This window comes from Heterocephalus glaber, unplaced genomic scaffold (genome assembly GCF_053883595.1).
Source record: "Heterocephalus glaber isolate CG9 unplaced genomic scaffold, H.glaber_assembly_v1.0 deba00001608, whole genome shotgun sequence".
NCBI classification, from domain to species: Eukaryota; Metazoa; Chordata; class Mammalia; order Rodentia; family Bathyergidae; genus Heterocephalus; species Heterocephalus glaber.
The window spans coordinates 9,908,469-9,928,510 of NW_028258379.1; the positions used below are offsets into that span (position 1 = coordinate 9,908,469).

A 20,042-nucleotide genomic window follows, 5' to 3' on the forward strand; every position below is an offset into this window, starting at 1 on the left:
CAGTGGCAGCACACCTGCCTCACAAGCTCAAGATCCTGAGTTAGATCCCTGGTACAGAAAAAAAAAAAAGCTTAGCTTACCTATCTATGCTTGTATTTGCGGTCATATCCAGATGGTTATAAAAGAAGTTGTTAGCTGAGGTCATGGTGGCATATACCTATAATCCCAGCTACTTGAGAGGCTAGGGCAGAGGGATCACAAATTCAAGCCCAGCCTAGGCAACTTAGTGAGGCCGTGTCTCAAAGTACAAAAAATTTAGGGCCGGGGATTTAGCTCAGTGCCACCACCTGCCTCATAAGTGCAAGGTCCTGAGTTTGATCCCTGGTACCAAAAAAACAAACAAAAAATTTTTTTTTAAAGTTGGAGATGTATATCAGTGGTAGACTGCTTGCCTAGCATATGTGATCCCTGGGCTCAATCCCCAGTATAGTTAAAAAAAAAAAGTCTCTGGCCAAGCAGTGAAATGTGGGTACTATAAACAATTTTTTTTCTTTTTTTGTGGAACCCAGGATTGAGCCCAGGCTTTCACATTTGAGCTCCAGCCCTTCCCCTCCAGTGATGCACAGTGATGCATACTTTTTATTTTGAGACAGTCTTACTAAGTTACCTGGGCTAGGCTAGAACCTGTGATCCTCCTGCCTCAGCCTCCTAAAGTGCTGGGAACACAGGCATGTGGTACTATGCCTGGCAAGTTTCCTTTTAACGACAGTAAAATACATGTAACATGAAAATTTACCATTTCAACTTTTTAAGTGTACAATTCAGTGGCACTAACAACTCCACTGTTGTACAACCATTACAATTATCCACCTGCAGAATTTTTTCATCATCCCAAAATGAAACTCTAGTATACGCAATTAACTTCTCCCAAGTTCTAATAACCACTATACTACTTTCTGCACTATGTATGTGACTACTCTAGGCACCTTATATAAGTGGAATCATACAATGCTTGTCCTTTTAGATCTGGCATGATTTTTTATTTACCATGTTTTAAAGGTTCATCCATGTTTTATTCACTTATAAGACTAAACAGTATTCTATGGTGTGTGTGTATATATACATATATGTATGTATATATATATGTGTGTGTGTGTGTGTGTATATATATATATAATGCATATTTTGCTTATTCAGTTTATTCATTTGCCCAGTGATGTACACTTGGGTTATTTCTATCTTTTGGCTATTGTGAATAATGTTATTATGAACGGGGATGTGGCTCAGTGGTAGAACACTTGCCTATATCCATATCTTTACTATCAAAAGTAAAAAATTAAAGACTGGTTCACATATTTCTTCTATTTTTTCATGTTTCTAATTTCATCTGCCTGTACCTGTTTCATCAAATACAAAAGATAGGACTGCTAAAATGATAAGGATTCCATCAATGTACAAAACTGCCAATGGATTATCTAGAATATATAAAGGATTCCTACATATTTTTAAAGTACAGCAGGAAAAGAGGCAAAGAATGACAATTCATTGACAAAAAAACAAAAGTAGCAAACAGATATTACATAAGATCTCAAACTCTACTAATTAGGGGAATAAGGAAGGGCATGGTGGTCCAGTCAATAATCCCAGCAACTTGGGAGGCTGAGGCAGGAAGATTACAAATTTGAGCCTAGGTTGGGCAACTTAGTGAGACCTTGTCTCAAAATAAAAAGTTAAAAACAGGTGGGGGTACAGCTCAGCTCTTCCTCAGTTCAATTCCTAATACCACCAAAACAAAACAAATCAGCAATTATCAGTGATGAGGGGAGGGGTGTGTGTGAACAGTTAAACACAGGATTTTTAAGGCGGTGAAAATCCTCTGTATGGGTATTATAATGATGCATACATATATTACATATTTGTCCAAACCCACAGAGTATATAACACCAAGAATGAACCCTAATGTAAACTACAGACTCTGGGTGATTATGGTGTATCAATAGACATCCATCTGTTGTAACAAATTCAATATTTCAGTGGAGGGTGTTGACAATGAGGAGAAGCTAGATGTGTGGGAGTGTAATAGCCATATGGGAAATTTCTATATCTTTCTCTTAATTTTACTGTGAATCTAAAACTTCTCTAAAAAATAGACTTCAAACAAAACGAAAAATAGATTGAAAGTAAATTTAACAAATTACCAACATTTGCAAAATCTGATTGGTTATGACTTTTTTAAACACATATTTTTTTTTTTGGTACCAGGATTCAACTTGGGTCCTTGGGCTTGCTCAGCAGGCGACGAAACCACTGAGCTAAATCCCTGGCCCCATAAACACATATTTCATATTAAGGAATTACTGTTGTATTTCTTAGATATAATAATGGGTCTGCCATTATGTTAAAAAAAAGTCCCTTTTAGTTAGGGTTGCATACTGAGGTGGTTGATATGGTATATCCCTATAATTTCCTTTACAATGGACCCCCCAAAAAATAGCGGGATCAGAGCTTACTAAAATGTGGAAACTACTATAGACAAGGTATACTATTCAATTCTACTTTTGCATATGTTTGAAAATAGCCATAATACAATATTTTGGATTGTTTTAATGTTCATGATAGGAAAAAAAAAATTAAGACCGCAAAGTGGACTGGGATTTCATGGCAAAGAAACAGTAACTGAGAGGACCTTTATATTCATTTACTAAGATCTCTGCCAGGCAGCACAATCTCTTTTGAATGGGAGCAATTTAAAGAGAAACATTCAGTTAAAAACAGAGACCTATCTCTTTGCACTTGAAGTCTTTTTTTTTTTTGGTACTGGGGATTGAACTCAGGACCTTGCGTTTGCGAGGCAGGCAGTAGAACCACTGAGCTAAAATCCCTGGACCTGCACTTGAAGTCTTGGCCTAAGGTTCTCCCCCATAACCCAGACAGCAGTGTCTAATGTTCACTTTAGGCAGTATAATTTTTTTTTTTTTTTGAGACAGGGTCTCGCTTTGTAGCACAGAGTGGCCTTGAACTATGTAGCCCACGCTGATCTCTAAACTCTCAGTGATCCTCCTGCCTCAGCCTCCCAAGTGCTGGGATTATAGGCATGCACAACCACATCCGGCTTATAGTGTGATTTAATCTTACCAAGTACTTAGTAATTCAAAATGTATGGTTATTAAAAAAAAAATGTATGGTTATTTGTTGAGTGCCCTGGGATCACTTAAAATGATGTGTTCCTAGTATTTAACGTGACAATGGCAGTCCATGGGAGAAATCACTGGAGACAAAAATGATCACCCTGGCAGGGCCTGTCTCTATACTTTGCTCTCAAGACACAAAGCACATCATCCCTCTCTTTCCATTTCCTTAGCTGAAGCACTAACAATCTTGTGGGAAGAGAACAGTTTTTAACCAAGTGTTAGCAAAAACAACAAAAAACACCTGGGCGGGTGCATATTGAGGCCTAAACTAAAACTCTTGGGCTTTTTTTTTTTTTTTCCTGTACTGGGGAACAAACTCAGGACCTTGTGCTTGCCAGGCAGCTACGGTGCTACTGAGCTACATTCCTGGCACTTTTTGGGCTGCTTTTAAGCCAGCAGATGGAGATCAGTTGTGGCCACCCCACAAAGCAATGGCAGGCTGGGGAAACAAGTCACTTAAGAAAGCAAAGGGAAGCCAGGCATGGTGGCACATGCTTATAATCCCAGCACTCAGGAGGCTGAGGCATGAGGATTGCCGTGAGTTTGAGGATAGCCTGGGCTACACAGTGAGTGAGTCCATGGCCAGTCTGAACTGCACAGCAAGACCGTCTCAAAAAAAAAGAAAGAAAAGAAAGCAAAAGAAGCCTTGAAGTTCTGTTTGTATGAATTCCCTAGTCATTTAAAAAGGGGAAAGATTGGGCCAGGGATTCAGCTCAGTGGCACTGGGCCTGCTTTGAAAGTGCAAGGTCCTGAGTTCAATCCCTGGTACCAAAAAAAAAGGGGGGGAGGGGGATTGAGGGGAGAGATTAAACCAGACATTGTGGCACATGCCTATAATCCCAGTACAGTTAGAAACAAAGGAGCTGGGGCTGGGTATTTAGCTCAGTGGTGCCGGCACCTGCCTCAAAAAAGCAAGGTCCCGAGATCAATCGCCGGTACCAAAAAGAAAAAAAAAAGAAAAGAAAGAAACAAAGGAGCTGAGTTACTCCTTTCCCTTCGTTTAACTGTAAACACCACACCGGCCTAATGATTATTTGGGCTTAAATTTAGGAAGTGGTGCAAACTGCTGACAGAGAAAGTCAGTGGGAGGCACCTTGGATCAGTTATGCCTGACCCTATAAATACTGGAAGCCTGAGTTATCAAGGCCCCTTTTCTTCCCTTCCACACTCAAGTCCCTTTTTCCTTCACCCTTCTCCCTATTCCTGCTGCCATTCTGTGATCTTCAATAAAAGTACTTACTACATACAAGGTGTATGCTTGGCAATTCTTTCCTTGTTGTGCAAAAGAACCTAGACTATTTTTGCCCCACTCAACTGTAACATCTGACGAGCTGAGCCAGGAGAACTTTACCAAACCTCGAGAACTCACAGGACCACAAGCCAAAGTACTTTATTATAGCACAGCGGCCCAGAAATCTCACCAGACTTGAAGGCATCAGCAGCTCAGGGACCTTCAGAGATCTCAGCAGAAGTGGACAACTAGACAACCCAGTTAGCAAGAAACATAACCCCTACTCCATTGGGAGACTCTCTTCTCCTTTCTGGGCGAAAAATGGGATTGCCAGGACAGGCAGATCAACTGCCACATGGAAAAGGCTAGATTGTGGAACAAAAGTTTTCTGTCCTTATGGGGGACAGGAGAGGCCCTGCCGATCATTGGGCTTATATTCTGTTGCTGATCCACACAATGTGAAAAGTCTATCTTAGAGGCTGTGGGATAGGTCTCAGTAGATGTGGGCATGAGCTGAATGTAACAAGGAAAAAGGTCACTTGAGCAGGAGAGAAGGCTGCCAGTAGACAAATGCTTTGGTGTAGCTCCCCACACCATGGCACCAGGAAAGACGAACCTGGCCCATCCATACTGTTGCTTTTCTCTATGGAGTACTTGGTAGCTTGCCCTGAATGTGCACAGCTCTCTGTTTAGCACCAAGGGTGTCTGTGATTCCCACAGTTCATGAGTGCAATGGGTCATACATCACATGGAGTGGTTTCTTTCCATAGGTTTTAGTAATTTTCCTTCTCTTCTGATTCTCCCTCTCCCCCTCAGACTCTCAGGTATCAAAGTGTTCCATTTGTTTAATTACTGGTTCTGGATAACTCAAAAACAGGGTTAAGAGACACAATGTCTTTCTGCAAGGGAAGAGAGGAACTGACCCATTTAAACATTCTGCCACTTCTTCCATGTGAGCCAGTGAGCGGCAGAGCCAGCTCCAGTTCACCCATCTAAACTGGGTCTAGAACCCTGCCTAGAGCTGTTGCTTCCTAGGGTACCTTGCTGATACTGAATTTGCTCTCCTTTTTATCCAGTTTTGCTTTCGTTGCAATAACTGGGGCTTTAAGTTTATACTGCTGTCTGACTTCTATTTTGAGATTCTGTCACCATATGTGCTATGTTTTATGGCTTAATCTAGTGAGTACAGTTTTCTCTAGGGATAGGTCTTGTTTCCGTTTAATTGGCTAAGGGACATTCACCCAGTAAGGTATTTCACTTATGGGCTCTTCAACCAGAAGATGAGTTGTGTTTATAGGAGCAATCCAATGGGTTCAAGGAAGCAGCACTGTTATTTATAATTTACAATTATATTTATATTTAGGGTTAGAAGAAATTCAGCCTAATCAGGTCAAACTCCTGATGGCTTTTAAGGAGATCAGCCCAGCCAGGTAATAAAACCCCTAGAAGGCTTAAAAGGAAATTCAACCCTACCAGGTTCAACTCCTGGAAGGAAATGTCCTGCCAGGTTAAACCCCTGGGAGGCTAAACATAGATCCTAATCTTTGCTCCTCCTATCTACAGATGTGAACAACCTCATCTATTCCTCCTGAGTCCCCACTCAGATGTCTCCTTAACCAATGGAATGAGTTCCACACTAAGACCCTTCAAAAAGATCATCTTATATCACTGTGCAGTAACAAATGGCCTATGTATCCACTTGGGGAAAAAGAGACATGGCCACCCCTTGGCAGCCTGAAATATAACGCCGTATTTCAATTATATCTCTACTGTAAGAAGCACTATAAGTGCCTTATAGTCAAGCCTTTATGGCCCTCTACCAAAGGCCTGATCTGAGCCCTAAGGCATAATCTCTCAGGAGCTGACGTTGAGGACTCCCTTCTGTCATGTCAGCTGCTCCTTCCCACAGACTACCTCCTCAGCACCCTATTCAGTCAGTACCCTCAGGAGATAAAGGCCATTTCCTGAGTCCTCCTCATACTTGGTCTGGGTCTACTTGCTATGGGGAACCCTGTATCTGAGCCAACCACTGCTCTAACCCTTTGAGAAGTGGCAGGCACCAATGGTACAGTCCATGTGGTAGTTTCCTTTTCAGTCACTGGTATTCAACGGTGCAGAGAAATTGGGTAGTCTCTGAGGATCCTGAAAAGTTTGCTGATGGTTTTCAAACCCTAATGAAGGCTTTTGATCTGACCTGCTGAGATGTCCAATTCATCCTCATTTTTTACTAAACAAAGGAAAAGGATTACAAAGGCTGCAAAGTGGGCCAATGATAAAGCCTTTGCAGCTTCACCCTCTGATAATCAGCTAACTGTAGCATTAGACTGCACCATTATTTGGACCTCGAAAAGGCCTGAGTGGAATTATAATAGGGCATAGAATGCTGGGATTAGAGGTGTGCACCACCATGCCTGGTTAGTATGTGACAAGGGATGCCAAAACTTGTGAACTACGATAAGCTCAGGTGTGTTAGTAAGGGCCCCAGTGAATAGTTGCTTTTCAGCTTCAGAGTGAAGAAGTCCTTTGTAAATACACTAATTTAGACTCTGAGTCTAGAGAAGGTCAGATTATTCTAAGGCAGTATTTTATTAGCTCAGTCACCTCCAGATATTAGAAAAAAGCTCCAAAAACCTCCAACTGGGCCCACAAACCAAAATAAGCCAATTGGTTGATGAAGCTTATTCGGTGTTCAATAACCAGGATGAAGTAGAGGACAAATGAGAACTATATAAGGAAAGGAGAAAAGGAAATTGAAATTTTAAAAATTGTACTAAACAGAGAAACTGCAGCCTCAGAATCAAGACCAATTTATTTACTTTTTTCCTTCTACCAAAACAACAAACCTGGACAACTCCCTTCTAGCTATAAATGGGTCTTCCCATTCCCTTTGCAAATGGTCCTCTTTCATCCATGAAGGGACCTCCTGTTTGGCATTTCCTCTACAATTAGACCATTATTTCATTAAGGGTAGGCCATTCTCTCCCACTCACTAAGATAAAGACTAAGACTAAGACTAAAACCTAGACTATAGTTTACGAAATTCCATAGATTTCCACTTCTCAAAACATGTAAAAGATCCCAAGTACCCAACTGTATTCTGCCTCATTTCTTTGAACACTCGCACTCTGTTCTTGAGTGGGTCCTATGTCTACCTCTGATGAATCTTTCTCCTGCCTCTTTTACTAACATGTCCTGAAAATTCTTTTTCCATGACAAGAGTCAGCAGAGAACCTGCATACTACTTATTTTAAAGGGATTGGTTAAATTCCTTATTTCAGCCTCAGGGACCCTCAGTCCCAGCCTGTGGAAGAGCCATCAGGAAAATGTTACCTACATTGTTTCTTAAATTTTGTGTGTGTGTGTGTGGTACCGGGGATGGAACTCCGGTCCTTGTGCTTGCACAGCAGGCAGCGAAACCACTGAGCTAAATCCCCGGCCCACCTACATTGTTTCAATACAAAAATCTTACAACCCTAATAACCACTTCTTTTATCATTAAGATACAGGAAATAATCGCTTCTCGGCCTTTTGGCTAAGATCAAGTGAAGATACAGGAAGTAGATGGTTAGAGTCACTTCTCCAGGGTAAAACTCAAACCACCTGAGATAGCAGAAGAAAAGGAAGGACTATGAACTTCATACACCTGAGGACTAATAGTCAATCTCAAGTTTCTTTCTCGGAGAGAAAACACCAACCACTATGGCAAAACAGATGGATAGAGAGGATTGTCCCATTCTAAGGAGACTGTGTGAGTAGTCTCACTACTGCCTTGTTGACTACACTTACTAAAATAATAGTTGTACCTGATTTATAAAAGGAGCATGGCCAAATACATTTGAGTGTGCTCTGGTTTATAAACAATTATCTTATGTGTGCTTGTCCATCTGTTCAATTTATGCTCATTAGCATAAATAATCACAACATCTACAGCTGTTTTGAGTTCAACAATTTTTTTCTTCTTGTTGCCTTTTTTTGAGATTTCCATGGAAGACAGTTTATACAGGTTAAAATATTTATGTCTACAACTTAAGTTGGCTTATATGTAAAATAAATATCATTAAAGTTAACAACATGCTTCTACCCAGGTTGCTAGCCAATCAAAATGATGTCGACTAGTTTTACAAATGCAATGCTTATTGTTGTTTGTGTACAATAACTTGAAAGTCTTTCACTGATATAAAATAATGTGTTAATTGTTATGATCTGGTTCTCATAGGTCATCAAAAACCAAAAATATTCTGTTAAGACAACTAAATAGGGGGTCAGGGATTTAGCTCAGTGGTGCCACACCTGCCTGGCAAGGGCAAGGTCCTGAGTTCAATCGCTGGTACTGGAAAAACAACAACAACAACAACAACAACAAAAACCCCCCAAAACAAGATAACTAAATAGGGACTCCTTGGGCTTGAGAAAACTGCTGGACAAGACTCCCCTTGGTGAATAAAAAGCAACTTCCTGGAAACATTTATTCCAGTCTTTATTCACTAACGAGACAGCTAATAGTTTCCTTAGCTTTATGGGAGATGCACCTCAATAAACATACCTAAACATACTATAGTATATGTTTACATTGGTTATGATCAAAAGGTTAAGGTTTCTGTGGGTAAAACAATGAAGTGTTCTTATTAAAAGATGCTCTTGGTACAAAACTAAATTAAGGGGCAAAGGTTCCCAATATAGCTGTGTCACTCATTGCTGATGTCATGGTGTACTAATTGTATTCATGCTTCCTGGGTATACAGGTCTTCAAAGATGTAAAATTAAGGCTGTTTATGGTGATACATGTATGTGTCTCTACAATGAGAAATGCTCAGACACTGAGCAGTCCAGACAGCGTCACATACTAAAAATCTAGACATTACAACCTTCTAAGGTACATTTATAAACAGGTGAATTCTTCCTCAATGGTATCCTATTGAAGGATAGCAAATTAGGTGAGAGTTTCTTTTGTGTTATTTAATGACTTGTAATTGGATAGAGATGACTGACTAAAAAGGTATTCTATACTAGGATGGACATTTACATCTGTTTCAAAAATATTAATGTCAACACGTTTGTCATGCTGAAATGCTATGGATGGCTCTTGATCTCAAGTTTTCTGTGTAAAACTATAATTTTTTAAAAAATAAAGCAAATTTATTCTCTTGGGAATCTTGTCTCTTCCAAGGACTTTGATAATTATGTAAAACTTTATAATTGTTTTCTGTTAACATTCTGTAAGGATTCAAATTCTAAAACAACGATGATTAATAAAAAATGAGTCTTTTGACTGAAAACTTTCACGCTAAAATCAGGAACAAGACAAAGATGCCCACTATCACCACTCCTGTTCAATATACTTCTGGAAACATTAGCCACAGCCATTAGAAAAGAGAAAGAAATAGAAGGAATAAAGATAGGAAAGGAAGAAGTTAAACTGTAATTATTTGTTGATGATATGATACTTTACATAGAAGACCCAAAAAACTCGGCCAAAAGACTTCTAGACCTAATTGAGAGATTCAGTAGAGTAGCTGGATATAAGGTCAACACTCAAAAAACAATAGCCTTCTTATACAAAAATAGCAGACTCGCTGAGAGAGAAATTCAGGAAACAATTTCTTTTACAATAGCATCCAAAAAAATGAAATATCTAAGAATAAACCTAACAAAGGAAGCAAAAGACCTTTACACTGAAAACTACAGCGCTCTAAAAAAGGAGATCAAGGAGGATAAAAGAAAATGGAAAGACATCCCTTGTTCCTGGGTAGGAAGAACCAATACAGTGAAAATAGCCATACTTCCAAAACTGCTATATAGATTCAATGCAATGCCAATTGAAATTCCAACAATATACTTCACAGAACTAGAGAAAACAATCCAAAAATTCATTTGGAACCAGAAGAGACCCAGAACAGCAAAAGCAATTCGAGGTAACAGAGACATGGCAGGGGGTATCACAATCCCCAACCTGAAACTATACTACAAAGCTACTGTGATAAAAACAGCATGATACTGGCAAAGAAACAGACCCGAGGATCAGTGGAATAGATTAGAAGATGCAGAAACAACTCCAGACATACTCAGCCACCTCATCTTTGACAAAGGAGCCAACCACCTTCAGTGGAGGAAAGATAGCCTATTTAATAAATGGTGTTGGAAAAACTGGATTTCAACCTGCCAAAGATTAAAACTAGACCCATACCTATCACCATGCACTGAACTAAGATCGAAGTGGATTAAAAATCTAAATATTATGACAGAAACACTAAACTTGCTGGAAGATAAGTTAGATAGAACTCTTGAAGGCACTGGCATAGGAAAAGACTTTATGAACAAAACCTCAGTAGCATGGGAACTAGCACAAAACCTCAGTAGCATGGGAACTAGCACAAAGAATCAACAACTGGGATCTCATCTTGTTAAAAAGCTTCTGCACTGCAATAGAAACCACCAACAGAGCTAAGAGACAATCTATAATGTGGGAAAATGTTTTTACCAGTTATACCTCAGACAAAAGGTCTACTATCAAGAATATATAAAGAATTGAAAAAAATCAGACCCCTCAAATTCAAAGACCCAATTCAAAAATGGGCAGCTGAAATGAACAAACATTTCTCAGACAAAGAAGTAAAAGCATGGGCCGGGGATTTAGCTCAGTGGTTTCACCACCTGCTGCACAAGCACAAGGACCCAAGTTCGATCCTTGGTACCAAAAAAAAAAAAAGAAGAAGTAAAAGCAGCAAATAAATATATGAAAAAATGTTCAACATCACTGGTCATTCAAGAGATGCAGATGAAAACAACACTGAGATTCCACCTCACCCCAGAAAGAACGGCAGCTATCAAGAAATCAACCAATAACAAATGCTGGCGGTGGGTGTAGGGAGAAAGGAACCCTTCTCCATTGTTGGTGGGAGTGCAGACTGGTGCAACTGCTGTGGAAATCAGTATGGAGATACCTCAAAGAACTAGGACTGGAGATCCCATTTGACCCAGCTATTCCCCTGCTAGGTATCTTCCCAAAAGAATTAAAAGAATCATACCACAGCAATGTATGTGCACGCATGTTTATAGCGGCACAGTTTGTAATAGCTAAAGCTTGGAAACAGCCCAAGTGCCCATCAACTGGAAACTGGATAAAGAAGATATGGGTTTTTAAAAAATAAAATGGAGTACTACTCAGCCATAAAGAATGAGAAACTAGAGACATTTATAGCTAAATGGATGCATATTGAGGCCACACTCTTAAGTGAAATAAATAGGACACACATGTGTAAATAATGAATAGTTTCTCTAGTGTGAGAAACTGAAAGTGTAAATAAGGATTAAAATGAATAATTGATAATTTGAAATAGGAAAGGGTCCAAAGGTGTAGGGGTGTTGGGAGGGAAAGGGGAAAAGAAAAATTATGAGAAAAGAAAAAAAATGGAAACAAAATCTATGTAAATAGGGAAGGGTGGAGAGGGTGAAGGGTGCACAGGTAATGGTGAAAAAAATAAGAACCAAGATACATCATGTACAGGTACAAGCACCCAATGATAAATGTAAACATATTGTATACCTAAAGGTACCAATAAAACAATTTTATAAAAAATAAGTCTTTTGGCTATACTTTATATTTCAAAGTACTTGACATACAGATAAGAACATAATTAAAACTCACTACTCTCAATTCAATACTGATGCAACTGACATTCTGGGCTTGGACATCAAAGTTAAAAGGTAACTGGACTTAGAAGGTAGCCAGTATTTTGGCCCTGGTCTTGGCCTTCCACGGTTATCAAAGACCCAGGACATGAGGAAAACTCTCTATAAGATCCTACAACTTTGGTGAGTTCACCCAAAGTCCTGAACAAGAGAATTGTTGGAACACAGAGAACAGGAGCCAACCAATACACAGTGTGCCAAAAAGAAGGGTCACCAAAGAGGAAAGTCTTCCATGCTGTCACAAGAAGCCACATGGTCAAGCAAGAACGTGACTCATCCTGGCAGCTGACACTGATAGAAGAGCTAAGAAAGCTCTGTACATGGTTTCAAAAGTAATGCCTAAGGAGACTTAACTGATGCTGATAGACAGCAAGGGGTAAATCTCAGTTGACACAGGTCTCTTTTTAACCTGATCTTGGAACACCTAGTAGGGGAATATAACCAAAGACATATAAAAGTAATAACAATATATGCTAGGGCCGGGGATTTAGCTCAGTGGTTCCGACGCCTGCCCCGCAAGCTCAAGGACCCAAGTTGGATCCCCGGTACCAAAACAAACAAATAAAAAAACCCCCAATATATGCTAAACATAAAAGGGGCCTCCAATCACTGCCCCTCACTGACAGTTTCTAGTTACACCTGTAGACAGGTCTTGGAGCCAGCTGGTTACAAGTGCTACTCTAATTCCTTGAGAACTGCATCTGACGTGGCTCCTTCTCCAATCTGCCTTTCCATTCTAGTGCTCATGCTTTGGTCATACTTGCCTTAATCTTACAGTAAAGTTTGTTCATTCTCACCTAGAGACTGCCAAATTCCAAACGATGATATAGATGAAATCCACAACATCTAAGAACTTGACAGCCTAGATGAACTTACCAAGAGTATTGCCTTCCTCAAGACCAGACAGACTCACGAGCAGCAGTGGCCATACAACATCAGAGGGGACAAGATCTCCTAACAGTAACAATGGGGCTAGGTTTGTCCCTAAAAGAAGAATATATTTCCTTTGTCAATAGGTCTACAATACCGTCAAATTACTGGCAGTGACCATAATTCGAGATCAAAACATGCTTCCACAACCATGGTCCATCAGGAAATGTTCAGAGGATGGGCTCAGCTCCCTTGAACTCCTAGAACAGTCAAGGAGAGGGTTCCCTAGTCTCTGCATACCGTAGGGCCAGCACCTCTATCCAGCTGGAAGCAGCTACAGAAGATGAAACTTCCTCAACTCCCCTCAAAGACTTTTAGGGACCAGGGCTCTCAGCAGGGAATAGTACATACAGTTAGAAACAAAGGAGGTGAGTCACTCCCTTCCCTTCATTCAACTGTAAACGCACCACCTTAATGATTATCCGGGCTTAAGCTCAGGAGGTTGCGCAGATTGCTGACATCAGAGAGAGAAAGTCAGTGGGAGGCACCCTGGATCAGAGGTGTCAGACCCTATAAATACTGGAAGCCCTGAGTTATCGAGGCCCCCTTTCTTCCCTTTCGCACTCGAGTCCCTTTTTCCTTCACCCTCTTTCCCTTCACCCTTCTCCCTATTCCTGCTGCCATCCCGTGATCTGTAATAAATGTAGCTACTTACTACATACTGTAAGGTGTATGCTTAGGAATTCTTTCCTTGTTGTACACAAGAACCTAGACTATTTTTGGCCCACTCAACTGTAACAATCCTAGCACTCTGGGAAGCTGAGAAAGAAGAATCACATATTTGAGCCCAAACCGGACAACTTGCTGATTTAGGAGAGCCTGTCTCAAAAAATTAAAAACTGTTTGGGGACAAAAGCTCTGGGTTCAATCTCCAGTATCACAAACACAAAAGGGGTGTGTGTGTGTGTGTGTGTGCGGTGTGGCTGAGCACAGAGGGGCATGCCTATACTCCAAGCTACTTGGGAAGCTAGGGGAAAAGGATAGCAAGTTCAAGGTCAGCCTGGGCAACTTAAGTGAGACTGTCTCAATGTAAAATATGGAAAAGTGCTGGGGATGTAACTCAGTGGTAGAGCACTTGCCTAGCATGTGTGAAGTCTTAGGTTCAATCTCAGTCCTTAAAAAAAAAAAGGGAGAGAAACATTGCGACCTGCAAAGAGTACCAGTAAAGAATATGATCATTTAAAGCAGCTGGTGAGTAAGCCTGGCAGTTTGGTGGTTGTGGAGTCAGCCTCAGCAAAGAGGGAGCCGAGGCCAAGGCTCTCTAGGGCTCCTGAAGTGGAGCACAGGGACCATTCAGGGAGGCTGGGCATTTCTGCTCCAGGCTGGTGCCAGGTCCAGGCAAGAGACAAGCACAGGTTGGCTTTCTAAGCCAGTTTCCTCACAGTTGTTTAGCTTCAATTCACCAGACAACCCTAGGAGAAGACAGCTACTCTGATTCTGGATATTTGCAGGTTGGTTTCATTTTGCCCTAAATCATTAATTCATTTTTAAAAACCTATAATAACACTGTGGCAGCAGCTTTATAGTTACAGAATATATATATAAATATATTATATATATTTATAAATATAACACACACACATATATATATATTTGGAAACAGGGTCTTGCCGTGTAGCCTAGGCTGGCATCAAACTCTCAGTGATCCTCCTGCCTCAGCCTCCCAAGTGCTGGGATTACAGACATGTGCCACCACACACGGCAAGAAAATATATTTTTAATATTTTTAAAGTACTCTTTCTCAAAGGGTCAGGAGGTATAAGCAGAAACTATGCAAGTCACACTATAACAAAAGTAATTAGCATTATTCTTATTTTATAGCCTGGAAAGGCTAAGGCATAGAAAGAAAGGATTTTTTTTGACTGTCCTCAAAAAATGAGCCAAACACAAGACAGGGATGAGGGAGCACTCAGACTCTGGATCAGATGCTTTGTAGTATAGCATTGTTCGAAGAGCAAAAGACTAATAATTTTAATGTTCAACAACAAAAGCCTGGCTAAAATTATTATTCAGGAAGCCGAGGATTGAGCTCAGTGGTTTTGCCACCTGCCTTGCAAGCACAAGGACCCGAGTTCAATCTCCCGTACCATTAAAAAAAAAAGTTATTTTTCAGGGAAGTAAGCCAGGTATGAAAGGATAAATACTCTAGAATTTCAGATATATAATGTACCTAGAGTAGACTAATTAGAAAGAGAATAGAATGATGGTTTCAAGGCACAGGGGGAAAAGGAGTACAGTATTGTTTGATGGGGACAGAATTTCAGTTTTTCCAGATGAAGAAGTTCTGAAGATGGATGGTGGCGATGGTTAGACAACGTGAAGGTACTTAATGAACAGTAAGTGCACTTAAAATGTCTTTTAAATGGTTCAGATAAATTTTATGATTTAGTTACTATTTACTTATTTATTTATTGGTACCAGGGATGAACCTACGGCTCTCTCCCTGAACTACATCCCCAGCCTTGTTTTTTTGGGGGGTACCAGGGATCGAACTCGGGTCCTTGTGCTTGCGCAGCAGGCAGCAAAACCACTGAGCTAAATCCCTGGCCCTCCCCAGCCTTGTTTTATTTTATGAGACAGGGTCTCTCTAAATCACTAAGTTGCCCAGGCTGGGCTTACACTTGCAATCCTCCTGCGTCAGTCTCCCAGTGGGCTGGGATTAAAGGCAAGGACCATCATACACAAATTTTACATATCTCCACAATTTAAAAATGCAAGTAAGTTTTTGCTCAGATATGTACTTTGCAATACATAAGTAAAGCCTGAGGCAATTCTGGCTGTACTGATTTGGAGTAACCTCTAAAATATAAAGCACTTATCGGTATTAACTTAATTTAAAGTATTAACTACAGTATTCAAAACATTATTTTCTTGGGCCGGGGATTTAGCTCAGTGGTGTCACCGCCTGCCTAGCAAGCACAAGGTCCTGAATTCGATTCCCGGTACCGAAAAAAAAAAATTATTTTCTTTTAGCAAATGGCATCATGGGATTAGATTCAGGGTTTTAGGTTTCAAGTGACAAAAGTAATGCTATATACAAAGTTACAGGAGTAAAAGTGCCCTACTCATCTGGCCTCAATTTTGATTGTAAAATAAAGAAAATACCACCTATCTCCCAGGGTTGTTGCATGAAATGTGATCGTATGTGTAAAATCACCTAACCCAGTGTTACATATATGACTTACACAACCCCCTCAAAACTCAAAACATCTTAGTTTTTCCTGTAATCCCAGCACTCTGAGATCACAAATTCCAGCCCAGCCTGGGCAACCTAGCAACTTAGCAAGACTTGTCTCAAAATACTAACAAAGATTTGGGGATTTGGCTCAGTACAAAGGTCCTAGATCAATCCCCAGTACCACAAAAAAATTTTTAAATCCTAGTTTCATTGGAGTATCAAGTAGGAATTTATCCTCATTTTTCAAACTCTTGTTTTTGGTTGTATAGGAGTATGAATAATATACTTTAATAAAATAAAAATATGAAATTTATACATGGTAGGTGAGATTCAAAATGGTTATCAGAGCTCCTGGTGTAGCAAATTTTACTTAACATCCTTATATGTTGTTAAGGCTTTTTCTTTTTTCTTTCTTTTGAAGCTGTAAACACTAAAGGAAAATCATTTAGCCAGGCTTTCTGCTGAGCTTATGTACGCCTTCTTTTCAGGAGTGTGCTTTGTGAAGCTAAGCCCCTGAGTGCCTGCCATACCTCTCCTGAGCTCCCTGAGCTCCAAGAAGCTTCAGGATGATACAGAGGCAGGGTCTGTATGCCACACAACCAAGCTACATGTCTGAATAAGAATAAGTCTGTTTTGTTATCTTTCCAAAGCTGAAAATAACAGCCTTTTGAATAGGAGTTCATTCACATATTCATTTCATTTAATCCTTGCTTCTAAAATGGGGATAATACAGATCTTTTTCTAGGTAAGGATCAGAAAGGCAAATGATTTGCTAAGAATCTCAGGAACTAAATAAATGGATCCATTTTATCAGCATGCAGAAGACTGAGTATTACCTAGAATTCTAAATGAGGATGTTCTGTAGCTTTACATAAGAAAAGCATGTTCCATTTTGTCTACAATTTTATCCCAAAGAAATTTGTTTTTTGTTTTTTGATGACCATTTTTAACTGTAGGGTCCTGTGGCATGGACTGCATTCACATTTTCACAATCATGCAACTATCACTATCGACCATCTCCTGAACTTTTTCATTATCCAAACTGACATTTAAAATTAATTAATTGATTGATTGATTTATACTGGAGATTGAACCCTGGGCCCTTGCACTGAGCTACATACATCCCCAGCCCCTTTCTTATTTTTTATTTTGAGAAAGGGTCTTGCTAAGTTGCCCAGGCTGAGGTGGAACTTGCAATCGTCCTGCCTTGCCTCCCAGAGTGCTGGAAGTACAGGCATGTGCATACCACACCTGACTCCAAACTGAAACTCTGTACTCATTGAATAATCACTTCCCAAACCCCTAACAACCACCATTCTTCCTCCAGAAACACCATTTCTGTCTCTGACTATTCTCAGTACATCAAATATATGCATTCATACATATTTGTCCTTTTGTGCCTGGCTTATTTCACTTAGCACAGCATCTTCAAGGTTCATCCATGATGAATCATGTGTCAGAATGTCATTTCTTTTTAAGGCCAAATAATATTCCACTGTGTGTATAAATTACATTTTGCTTACCAATTGATGGACACTTTGAGTTGCATCCACCTTTTGGTTATTGTGAATAATTGTTGCTATGAACACAGATGTACAAATACCTATTTAAGCCTGTTTTCCATTCTTTTTGATACATAAACAGAAGTGAAACTGTTGGATCATTTAGTAATCCTATGTTTAACTTTTTGAGAAACTCCCAGGCCCTTTTAAAATTTTGTGACACCCTTACTAAGTAGCTAAGTTGCCCTGGCTGGGCTCAAATTTGTGAGCCTCCTGTCTCAACCTTCCAGAGTACTAGGATTATAGGCATGTATCACCATACCCAGTCAGAAAATACATTTTTCATTAAAATGTTTAAATTTATTATTAGTTTTAAATAAATAATTTTAAAACTTTCTCAGTTTAAACTCTAGTACAATAAAAAAACACATTCACATAAATTGTTTTTTTTGAAATCTTCAATGATTTTTGAGAGTACAAAGAAGTCTAGAGACAAAAGAATTTGAGAACTGTTACTTTTTTTTACTTTTTTGAGAACTATTACTTTATAATAGTGGTTCAAAAAAAAAAAAAGGTAGGGAGGCTTTTAACCAGGTGATTTTGCTCCCCAGGAAGCACTGGCATATCTGGAGATACTTTTGGTTGTTACAAACAAATAAATGCTACTGGCATATCATGAGTAAGGGCCAGGGATACTGCTGAATATCCTATAAAGCACAGGACAGCTCACCTTAGTAAAGACTTATCCAGCCCAAAATGTCAATAAAGTTGAAACTGAAGAACCCTGCTTTAGAATATTCAATGATATATAGAGAAAATAATGGGCCAGGGATTTAGCTCAGTGGTTCCGCCGCCTGCCTAGCAAGGGCAAGGACCCGAGTTCAATCCCCAGTACCAAAAAACAAAACAAAAAAAAGAAAATAATGTTTTTAAACATCGCAGAACTGCAGAGATGGGCTAAGAATCCAATCTTAATTTTTAAATATGCACATATACATACCAAAAAAACCTAAAATATGTGCCAATGTTAATGATGGACATCCTAGGTGGGTGAGACTACCTCTTCTGTTCTTTAAATCACATTTTCCCTCCTTGATGCCTCTAGGGAACAGAGTACAGAGGACTGAACCCAGGGCCTTCACACTGAGCTACACATTCCCCGCCTTTTGTATCTTTTATTTTGATACAAGGTCTTGCTAAATTCCCCATGCAAGACTTGAACTTACTCTCTTGCTTCAGCTTCTCCAAATGCTAGGATTACAAGTATGTGTCACTGTGCCCAGCTCATTAACATATATTTTTAAAAATTAAGAATGGAGGCAAAAAAAAGAAAAGAATGGAGGCCTATCTTACAAGTGTCATGTTCTGATGACTTATGTGTTTTAATAGTACATTCTCAACAATAAAGTATGAAATTAGTGACATGTCAGAAGCTCAAATAAGTTAGGAACACACTAACTAAAAACATGTTCGCAAAGCTTCACTAACAGAAAAGATAGTAGATACACACTGTCAAGTACAGTATTCCCAGACCACAGGTTCTCTTCATTTCCTGTCTCACCTCTTCTGAGAATTAATCTGGAAAATAGGCTTTCCTAATTATATCACAAATGGGCCAGGGATTTAGCTTAGTGGTTTTGCTGCCTGCCTTGCAAGAGAAAGGACCTGAGTTCGAGCCCTCGTGCCAAAAAAAAAAAAAAAAAAAAAAAAGAACTGCTTAGGATCTATATGCAGATGTCCTAATTATATTACAAAATACTCTTTATTCTGAACAATTTCTGATTTTTTTGTTTTTGTGTGTAAGTGCACTGCCTGATTTTTCAAGATCCCTTGTATAAGCAAAATTAATATAATAAAGCTTTCTTTTCTCTTCTTCAGTAATTCTAGGACCAAATCAATGCAGGACTCAATGCTTTCACAGTCCTGAGAAGGCACAATAGCAGGATAAACAGAGATGTCAACTCTGAGACTAAATCAAGGGCTGCTTGAAGTAATTGTCAAACATCCAAATTTCAGTTGTTTCTTGCCAGGCAAAGCACATGCTTCAGCCACCTATGGTAGTAAATAATAAAGTATCACCACCAACCAATCAAACTTGATCAAGACATCCATAAAAAACAAAACATAATACTCCTCAGCGGTTCCAATTAGCCACTTGGGTTTAAGTAGTAAGCCAAGAATACAATTAGAATTTAGATATAAGATTTGAATGAAAGTTCAGAATAAGAGAAGTCCTGTAACAAGATTTTTGCAGGCATCTGGATTTGCAAAAAATTCCTACTCCTGAGTAATATTCTTGCAAGGAAATAAGACTCCAAAGTAAGAAGTATAGCTCAGGAGGCTAAGAATTAAAACAAGATGAACAGAATGACAGTCTGCCT

General features: G+C 39.5%; 1 protein-coding gene across 3 annotated transcripts in view; it reads right to left on the reverse strand.

Moving 5' to 3' along the window:
* Window positions 1-20,042, reverse strand: part of Dcaf5 (DDB1 and CUL4 associated factor 5) — a 109,751-nt gene that overhangs the window by 69,245 nt on the left and 20,464 nt on the right. The gene's annotated exons all lie outside the window — the stretch shown is intronic.